This window comes from Trichechus manatus, unplaced genomic scaffold, assembly GCF_000243295.1.
Source record: "Trichechus manatus latirostris isolate Lorelei unplaced genomic scaffold, TriManLat1.0 scaffold00002, whole genome shotgun sequence".
NCBI classification, from domain to species: domain Eukaryota; kingdom Metazoa; phylum Chordata; class Mammalia; order Sirenia; family Trichechidae; genus Trichechus; species Trichechus manatus.
In genome coordinates this window covers 36,539,673-36,549,977 of record NW_004443938.1, presented here as the reverse complement: position 1 = coordinate 36,549,977, position 10,305 = coordinate 36,539,673, and the positions used below count along the sequence as shown (strand labels likewise).

Below are 10,305 nucleotides of genomic sequence, written 5' to 3'. Positions count from 1 at the left end.
CTTTATATTCAGGTCTTTGATCCATTTTGAAGTAGTTTTTGTATACGGTGTGAGGTATGGGTCCTGTTTCATTTTTTTGCAGATGAATATCCAGTTTTGCCAGTACCATTTGTTGAAAAGACTGTCTTTTCCTCATCTGATGGACTTTGGCCCCTTGTCGAAGATCAGGTGACCGTAGGTGGATGGATTTACATCTGGGTTCTCAGTTCTGTTTCGTTGGTCAATGTATCTGTCGTTGTACCAGTACCAGGCTGTTTTGACTATTGTCGCTGTATAGTAGGTTCTGAAGTCAGGTAGTGTGAGTCCTCCAACTGTTTCATGCATTTTTTTGACAATTCTTCATTATTTATTTTTTTCCAGATGAATTTTAGAATAATTTTGAAGAGTTAAAAAAACCCGTTGAAGTTTTAATTGGGATTATATTACATTTGAAGGTTAATTTGGGTCATCTCTGGTATTCTTAATTGTGCAAAATTTCTCATCAAAAAAGAAACGTTTAAGGTAGCTGCTTCTAGAACGTATTCATTTAATTGTCCAGCATCCAAAGATAGGCAGTAGGTAAGATAATTATTCCATTCTTGCTAATAAACTATATTAATCACTGAGTTTTGAATTACCTCGAGTGTCTTTTCATAGGTAATATCATGTCACAGATATCCTTCCCCTTATTTCCTTTTTTTTTTTTAAATTCTAAAATTAAAAATTACCAAATGTCCCTGAATTCTGGAGGTATTATTAAGTTAAAGACTCACAGAAATGAAAACCCTCAGGCTAATTGTGTACAGACAAGCACATCCATTTAGATTAAGCAATTTCTTGAGATCCTAAGATAATAGTGAATAATAATAACTTCTGTATATAGAGGTATAATTAATTCAAGAAATGTTTTGTTCTCTGATTAAATTTAACAGTATTGTTTTCTAAAATGAAGAGCAATACACTGGCAAATTATAAAGTTATTACAGTAAAACGTGTAAGAGCCAGAACTCGACAGGGCTGCCTTGTTTTTCTGGGCCTCTCAAGTTTTCCGTCTTTGACAGGGTGCAGCTTACTACTTTTTTATTGCTCTCTATTAGTGGAAAATATTTGAGTTTTCCTTCTCTGACAGGTTTCTGACTTACACAGGTTCTGGCTTTCGTAGGTTTTACTGTACTATTATTTTTAAAAATTTCCAGGTTGTCCAAGTCATAGCTTTTTTGTCCATAATCCGAATTAAATCTTTTCCAAAATATCAAGTCTCTCAGGATAGGACAAGTAATACATTTTTCCTTGTTACATTTCCTTTTCCAAACCTGAATTTCTTCCTTGATCTTTTATCTTCCTGTAGCACAGCTAATTGTAAGGCTGGGCATGTATTAGGTAAAGGATAGTGATATGAACACACTTAATTTAAATTAATTAACCCTTTATCCTACAGATATAACTTGAGTTAATAATTTTTTATGCTTGTAAGTTAGTGTTGAATGCCAATGAGTTTCATGCTTCTGGTGCATGAAGTCTGGAAGTACTCACTTAATTATCATTTTAATGGTTATAATTTTTGGAGCCCTGGTGGTGTAGTGGTTAAGAGTTCAGCTGCTAACCAAAAAGTCGGTAGGTCAAATCCACCAGCTGCTCCTTGGAAACCCTATAGGGCAGTTCTGCTGTGTCCTGTAGAATGGCCATGTGTCGGAATCGACTAGATGGCAGCAGGCTTGATTTTTTTTTTTTTTTTTCTTTCTTTTGTGGTTATTATTTTACCATATCTGGTATTAGTCCAAATTGAATTAAAATTCTTATAAGGATGTTAATTAAGTTGGCATTGGCATTATTTTCTTAGGACAGGGTTGCCCTTTGGCCTTATATCCTACAGTTTCAAATGAATCATTTCAGACTCTGGACAGAATTAGTGGTATAGAATAGATCTGCCTCCAAAATGAACTGAAATATATTTTCCTTTCCAGTGAAAGAGTGAAGACGTGTCTGCTGGGAGCTCTAATTGGCAACATTCACAGTAAACTAAAATCAATAAGGAAATCTTTTTTTTTAATTGTACTTTAGATGAAGGTTTACAGAGCAAATTAGTTTCTCATTAAACAATTAATGCACATTGTTTTATAACATTGGTTGCCAACCTCACAACATGTCACCTCTCTCCCCTTCTCGACCATGGGCTCCTCATTACCAGCTTTCCTGTCCCCTCCTGCCTTCTTGTCCTTGCCCCTGGGCTGGTGTGTCCATTTAGTCTCATTTTGTTTTACTGGCCTGTCTAGTCTTTGGCTGAAGGGTAAACCTCAGGAGTGACTTCAGTACTGAGTTAAAAGGGTGTCCGGGGGCCATACTCTCACGGTTTCTTCAGTCTCTGTCAGACTGGTAAATCTGGTCTTTTTTTGTGAGTTAGAATTTTGTTCTACAGTTTTCTCCAGCTCTGCCCAGGACCCGTTTTGTGATCCCTATCAGAGCAGTTGGTGGTGGTAGCCATCTACTTTTGCTGGACTCAGTCTGGTGGAGGCTGTGGTAGTTGTCCATTAGTCCTTTGGACTAATCTTTCCCTTGTGTCTTCGATTTTCTTCATCCTCCCTTGCTCCAGATGGGGTGAGACCAGTGGAGTATCTTAGATGGCTGCTCACAAGCTTTTAAGACTCCAGATGCTAGTCACCAAACTAGAATGTAGAATGTTTTCTTTATAAACTATGTTATACCAATTCAGCTAGACCCAAGACCATGGTTCCCAGCCCGCAGCCCAGTAGAAATAATGATAATTTTATATATTTGGAAATATATGGAAAATTATTAGTGAGTAAAACTCCCAGGGTTTGGAAATTGTCTTCATTTGTTTTTAATCATTATTCCTTTTATGTCAGTGATCAAGTGTAAAATAGTGACAAAATCATGAACTAATTCAACTGAGTTTATTTAAATGTCAGGCAGAATTGTATGTATTAGCCCTTTATTTGGGCTGAGCCACGTACACTTTTTTTGTTTTACATTGTTCTTTTATGTAGTGTGGTATATACAATATTGACTCGGGATATTGCAAATGGAATATTCAGTGTATGAGACTAAATAGCATAATATGATGAATGGTGTGTAGAGAGTTAGCAGTATAATCACAAAACAGCTTAAACAGCTTTTTAGACTGTCTGTACAATGTAAATAGTATATAAAAACATTCTTTATCAACAAAATGAATGTTTGGTTTCATAGAAGAGAAGAACATCTGTTTAATGACATTGCCTTCATGTGTTATATTAGAAATGAGTATTAACAGTGGTCATATCAGCCAGGACTTCTTTGGTTGAAAGTGAAAGAACTACTGACCAAACTGCCTTAAGGAAGAATAGCAGTTTATTTGCTCACATATGAATTAGTCAAAAAGTCCAGAATTAGATTTGGCTTTATAGGCCCAGCAGGATGTGGAGCTCAAAGGACGTTCTTGCCTTCTCTGCGTTCTGTCTTCTGTTGTGTTGGTTTCAGTATCAAGTACCACATGATAGCAAGATAGTGGCAGTGACTCCAGCCCCTACATCTTTTCTGGTTTCTATCCAGTAGGAAAGAATGAGAGGTTCTTTCTCAGAAATCCAGGAAAGTTTCATTTTCCCCCGTTGGATCTGATGGGTCCCTGTGGATGTTCCTGAACCAAGCCTGGGAGTGGGGGATGTAACTTGCAGATTGGCTTAGGCCTGGCTTAGTCCCTGTAGTTGGAGATGGGGAACGGGAGAGAGTGGTGCCTGAACTACACACACTGAGAACAGAAGAGGGGCTCCTGATTAGGTGGAAGTAGGTAAATGGACTCTGTTGTTGTGTGCCATCAAGTTGATTCCAACCCGTAGCAACTCTATAGGACAGAGTAGAACTGCCCTGTAGGGTTTCCTAGGTTGAAATCTTTAGAGGAGCAGATCACGAGGTCTTTTCTTCTGCAGAGTGGCTGGTGGGTTCGAATGTCGACCTTTTGGTTAGCCGCTGAGCCACTTGATCAGTGTGCCACCAGGACTCCTTAAATGGACTTTAGAGGACCTATATTCACTAAATTAGCCACACATCCAAGGCTTAAAGCAAATCCCAGGGGGACTTGATAAAAACCAAGCACTGAGGCACTGGATCTATAAGCTATATGTTCTTAAAAACAAACAAAACCTTTAAAAACTTTTCCTGTGAACTTGTATTTGGGTGCAGTAAAGTCATTTTTTGCCAGCTTTTATGGTTTTGGAAACTCATTGGAAGGTCAGCTTGTCAGACATTTGCCATTTCCCAGGCATATTCTTTCTTGAGGTTTTCAAATATTACTCTGTTTAATAAAGTTGAAAAGATTTGAAGTTTTTCACTCTGCAGAAATATTGGCAGGGATTGTGGTATTTAGTAAATAAGTTAGGGTAAACTCTGAAACTCTCATGTGCCTTAGCCATTTCAAGTGAGACAAGAAAATTTACTTACCAAGCTAAGAATAAAGCATTAGCAGGCAAATAAACTTCTTAGCAGATTTTCTTTGCTTGACTTTTTTTATACATTCCTGGAGGGAATGTGTAGCTCTTTTATGTAGTTGAGTGTCTCACACAGTCAAACACTAATTTTTTATTGTTATTATATAAGAAATGGGAGTAGCCATCTTATCAGAATTTTTAAAACATGTTGTTGTTGTTAGTTTCTGTCGCGTCGATTTCAGCTCATGGCAACCTCTTGTCAGGTTAATTTTGGTTGTTGAGAGGGACATTGTCAGCGAGTCAATGAGATGTTTATTGAATGTCCACAGTGTGCTGGAGATACAATGAGGACCAAAACAGACAGGGTTCCTGCCTTCATAGAGCTTACAGCCCAGTGAGCAAGAGAGATACTAAGGAAAAAAAACTAGAAGTAGATCATCATAGGGAGTGAGAAGTTCTTTGAAGGGGAGGCAATATAGTACAGTGTACAGTGTTTAGGAACATGGACTCCAGAGCTGCACTTCCTAGTGCTTTCACCACTAACTCATTGTGTGACTTTTTGTGGTATTTAACCTCTGTCTCTTCATTCCTTGTCTCTAAATAGGGTGATAATGATACCCGTGTCATGGAGTTTGGGGAGAATTAAGCGAGTTAATGTATGCAAAAGGCCTAGAGCAGTGCCCGGCACAGAAGAAGGGCTTTATAAATGTAACCTCTTATTAGTAACGTGTGTACCCAGAATTCTGCAGGGATCTATAGAAGGATTCCTGAGCTTGTCGGGGTTGGCTGGCCAGAGAAGCTTCCCTGAGGAGGTAGTCTTTAAAGCTATACCTTATGAACAAGAAAGAGTTAGGAAATGAGAAACGGGAGGCACAGATAGGGGATGTGGGAGAGAGAAGAGCATATTTGAGCAGCATCTAAATGGCCTTTGAAATTTTTCTGTGCACTGTAAGAATTAACAGGTAGTGCTTATCTGATAACTAAGTCTAGAGTTCTAAAGTAGCTTGCTCTAAGTAGAATCTGGAATGAATGGTGTGCAATAACATACTAATCTAATGAGTCTAAAGCCTGGCTGATTGTCAGAATCATTGGGGGAGCTTAAAAAACAGCAACAGAATTCTGGGCTCCATTCTCATCCTACTGAATCAGAACTCTGGAAGGTATTTTTTAATCACCCTGGCTGGGTCTAGTGATCAGCCCGATTTGGGAAGTGCTGTAGTAGTCAGTGGAGCCCTGGTGGCGCGGTAGTTAAGAGCTCGGCTGCTAACCAAAAGGTCTGCAGTTCAAAGCCACCAGCCACTCCTTAGAATCCCTATGGGGCAGTTCTGCTCTGTCTTATAGGGGTGCTATGAGTTGGAATCGACTCAACAGCAGTGGGTTTGTTTTTTTTGGTAGTAGTCAGCGGTATAGCTCTTGTTTGAGATGCCAGATCACTTGCTTATTTCTGTTGATGTAATGGGAATGATATGTTTGCTTTCATAGAAATATATTCATCTCTTTTAGAAAAAAAATCCACAGAGTGATTTCAGTGCTGAATTCAGATAGGAAATGATTTCTTTAGTTTGAGAACTTCTTAGGTTTTTTCCTTAGTTTTGTCAGTGAGTTACATGAAGGCCTTTAACAATTAATTGTCTTGCATTGTCTTCTTGCATATAGACCAGAGCTTGTTATAAAACATATTGTAATCTTTACATTAAATTACTTTAAGTGCCAAGTTTGTGGTTATGGCACCTGAAGTTATAAAATATTTTGTTTTTAATGGTAGAGGCTTTTATAATAGGCAGTCATGATGTGCTTTTATTGTCTAACCCTGTGGCTACTGACATATTTAATTATATCATTCAACTACTTATAACAATTTATATTGTAAGATAATCATGAAAATACAGAATTTAGGTTACCCCAGTAATTTAGTCACCTTCAAGGTTATATAGTATTTGCAAATGTAGAACCAAATTTGTGATTACTAGGTAAGCTAAGGCATACCAAAAAAAGGGGCCAATTCTAGGTCTAACTCTAGCTTCTATAGCAGAATTCTACAGGGACATTGCATTTTATCTAGTTGATGATAGTTATATTAGGACAGAATTCATATTTCTGAATGTTATGAGTTAGAAGGGAAGAATATTTGGGCTGTTTACATAAAGAGAATTAATATGAAGTAAGCTTTCTTTTGAACCATGAAAACTGAATTACTGCTGTTACAGACTCCATATAATTGCATAACTCATAGCCATGCCTGAATGTGTGGGGTTAAAATGAACCTCATTCTACTATAGGAAAATGTCATATTACATCTGATGGGCATCTGGCATTTTAATTAAATTATTTGAGGCCAGTATGCTTCCTTTTGCTGCTCAGTTGACTTCACAGTTTTAGACTCTAGGTTTACGCTCATTCTTCTTACCTAGCCTTCTCTTACTTGCTATGATTTGAAATTAGCCATAGTAATAGCCAGCACTTCCTATTCCGTATTGTACAGTTCAGCTCTGCTGCCTGTGGCTCTGCTGTCTGTGGTAGTCTGCAATCAATAAGAGAAGATGGTAATTCAGGTGGGGGTCTACGGCACCATCACGGGGCCCTGACAAACGTCTGGCTGACAATGAAAGGCCAGCTGTCTGGAAAATGTTATTAATGAAATGGCATAAATACAAGTGTCTTGGCGGCTGAAAGAGTTGAGTGAGTCATTGTACCATTTGGTCGGAAGGTCTTTCTCCTACCTGGAAAACAAAGTGATGAGGATCAAGTGCCAAATGTGTACAGCAAGAACTACTGTCAAGGAAGTGGAATTCTTAGCTCCTGCAGAGTAGACCTTCACATTCTGTGCCCCTTAACGGCAAGGAGGCACAACCCAAGCTATGGCTTTTTTTTTTTTTAATGTTGCGTGACCATGATGGTGCTGAAAACAATATAAGGAACTCTGGTGGTACAGTGGTTAAAGTGCTTGGCTGCAAACCCAAAGGTTAGCAGTTTGAATCCAGTAGCTGCTTCGTGGGAGGGAGATGTGGCCGTCAGCTTCTGTAAAGATTTACAGCCTTGGAAACCCCACGGGGTAGTTCTGCTATATCCTATAGGGTCACTGTGAGTTGAAATTGACTCAAAGGCAGTGGGTTTGGTTTTTTTGGTTTTGGAACACAATATTATGTCAGAGAAGTTTAGAATAATCATTACTCCACCCACCCGTTATTGTTATATTGTTTAATTTTTTTACTGAAGTATAATATATGTAGAGAATAGCGCATAATCTTTAAAGTGTACAGCTTGATGAATTTTCACAGTTAACACATCTGTGTAACCAGCACCCAATTCAAGAACAGAACATTACCAGAGGTTCCTCACATTCCCTTCTAATAACTACCTTCCCCTTTACCCCAGGGTGACCACTGTCCTGCTTTCTAATTAACGTTGCATATTTTTATACTTTTGCTAACATTATGTTTGTCAGATTCATCCATATTATTGCTAGAATAGGTTACTTTTTAAATCTTCTACATTAATTGTGATATTTTGGTAGTTTAAGTTATTTACATATGCATATAATATCATTATTAGGGTGAATGCAAACTTATTAAATGTTAAATAATGCTTTAGTCATGGCTATAACACATTTTAAAGAGCCCTGGTGTCACAGTGGTTAAGTGCTTGGCTGCTAACTGAGAAGATTGGTGGTTCAAACCCACCAGCGGCTCCCCCGGAGAAAGATGTGACAATCTGCATCTAAGGATTACAGCCTTGAAAACCCTATAGGACAGTTCTACTATGTCCTGTAGGGTTCTTATAAGTTGGAATCAACTTGACACATTTTATAGTTTAAAACCTAGCATTAAATATAAGATTTTAAAAGCTAGGCATTTTGTGTTTTAGTTGAAGCCTCTTGCTGAATCAGATGTTTTTCTCTGGGTCTGGGGATTTTAGAGACTGAAACTTTCAGGAGAATTCCATTCACTCCCTCCACAGTGATAAGCGATATCCTTTGCCTGCAGCTGATAGAACTGGAAATATTTTAGGTCTTTGTGAAACTTACTGAAAAGCATACTGCAGAAAGGGAAGGGATGCTTGAATTCATCTTGACTTTTCTCTGCATGTTGACTTGACTCTGCAGGCTGGCTTTCTCAACAAGATGGGTCGTCATATGGCCACCAGTGGCTCCTGAATTTTATGACTTGTAAACTTGTAAATTCTATCATAAGAGAAGGATTGACATTATTTTTTCAGTTATAGTTCAGAAAAATCCCAGGTACCTACCTTTGCCCTGTCAACTGTGGTAATGACAGGGAGTTAGGTACTATGATTGGCCCAGTTTGGACCTGCCCCTCATCAGTCAGTTGTGTTGAGCTGTAGGTCTTTCTAGGATCACATGGTGAAGGAGAGATGCTGTTCCTAGAAGGAGGTGGCTATTGGGCAGACCAAACACTAGACATCCATGTAGCCTTGCTTTATACACTGAAAACTGGGAAAAGTCACAAAAGAATGTTTTATCAAAGTTATTTGGAATTCTGAAGCAAATTCTACTGACTGATGGCTAGACCACAGATAGATTAAAAAAAGAAACCAAACCTGTTGCCATCAGATTGATTCCGACTCATAGTGACCCTATAGAACAGAGTAGAACTACCCCATAGGGTTTCCACAGATAGCGATTATAAAACTAGAGCCTCTGCAGATACTTGAAGCTCTAGCCTGTACCCATTTTGAACAATTTCCATTTGGTACTTTCAAGCCCATCATTCCTTCTCAACCCTACATCCTTAGCTGGTTTCAAAAATGTTAATTACTCTTGTGATTTAGTGGGTGATTTTCAATTGTTTTAAAAGTAGCAGGGTAGTGTTTTTATATTAAAAAAGAACCCCCACCCCCACCCCACAAGGCAACAGTACATGTTTGTGGATCTGTAAAATGTAGTAATAGAATTATAAAAACGTGGACTAAAGGAGTGCATACCAAATTCATAATAGTGGTGGCCTCTGGGCGGGGAAGATGGAGAATGGGCTTGAAAATATAATGCAATTGTAGTTCAGCTTCATCTGTAGTATCTTATTTCTTTTATTTCTAAAAAAAACTTGGGCAAATATGACAAAATGCCATCTGTGCGTAATTAAATGTTTTCCCCCTAATTTAAAGAAAAAGGTAACATAGAAATTAAAAGAATAATTTCTCAAGAATCAGACAACATTGATTACATGGCACGTGTCCTCCAGCAGGAAACCCTGGTGGCATAGTGGTTAAGAGCTACGGCTACTAACCAAAAGGTCGGAGTTCAAATCCACCAGGCGCTCCTTGGAAACTGTATGTGGCAGTTCCGCTCTGTCCTGTAGGGTTGCTATGAGTCAGCAGAATCAGCTCGACACCAATGGGTTTGGTTTGGTCCACCAGCAAAATCAGGAGGCAGCAGAGCATTGTGGGAAAGTGCACAGGCTCAGGAGCCCGACTGCCTGGGTTCCAGTCCTGGTTCCATTACTTACTGTCTTGAGCAAGCTATTTCATCCTCATGTGCCTCAGTTTTCTCACTTCTAAAATACTACAGAAATTCCTTTTTATATTTAAAAACTCCTTACCTCATATAGTTGTTGTGTTGTTTTAAAAAAAGTTAAACACTGAATATATATTAGCTATTATTATTATTAATAGGGACAGGAATGACTTCTAGTCATGGATATGTTTTCTCATTTTATTATTATTATTATTATTACACATTTATTGAGGGCTTACTGTATATCTGGCACCATGCTAAGTCTCATTACCTTATCTCATTTCAATCTCATGAGGCAGGTATTTTATCATACGTAAGGAAATTGAGGATCAGAGAAGTTAAGAAAATTCAGCAGCTACCAAATGATTGCGCTTGATTAACTAAGCTTTGGAACTCCAAAGCCCCGGTTCTTAACCACTGTATTTCATGACCTAC

General features: G+C 38.4%; 1 protein-coding gene across 2 annotated transcripts in view; it reads left to right on the top strand.

Moving 5' to 3' along the window:
- Nucleotides 1-10,305, top strand: part of PEX7 (peroxisomal biogenesis factor 7) — a 137,026-nt gene that overhangs the window by 48,895 nt on the left and 77,826 nt on the right. The window lies entirely within an intron of this gene.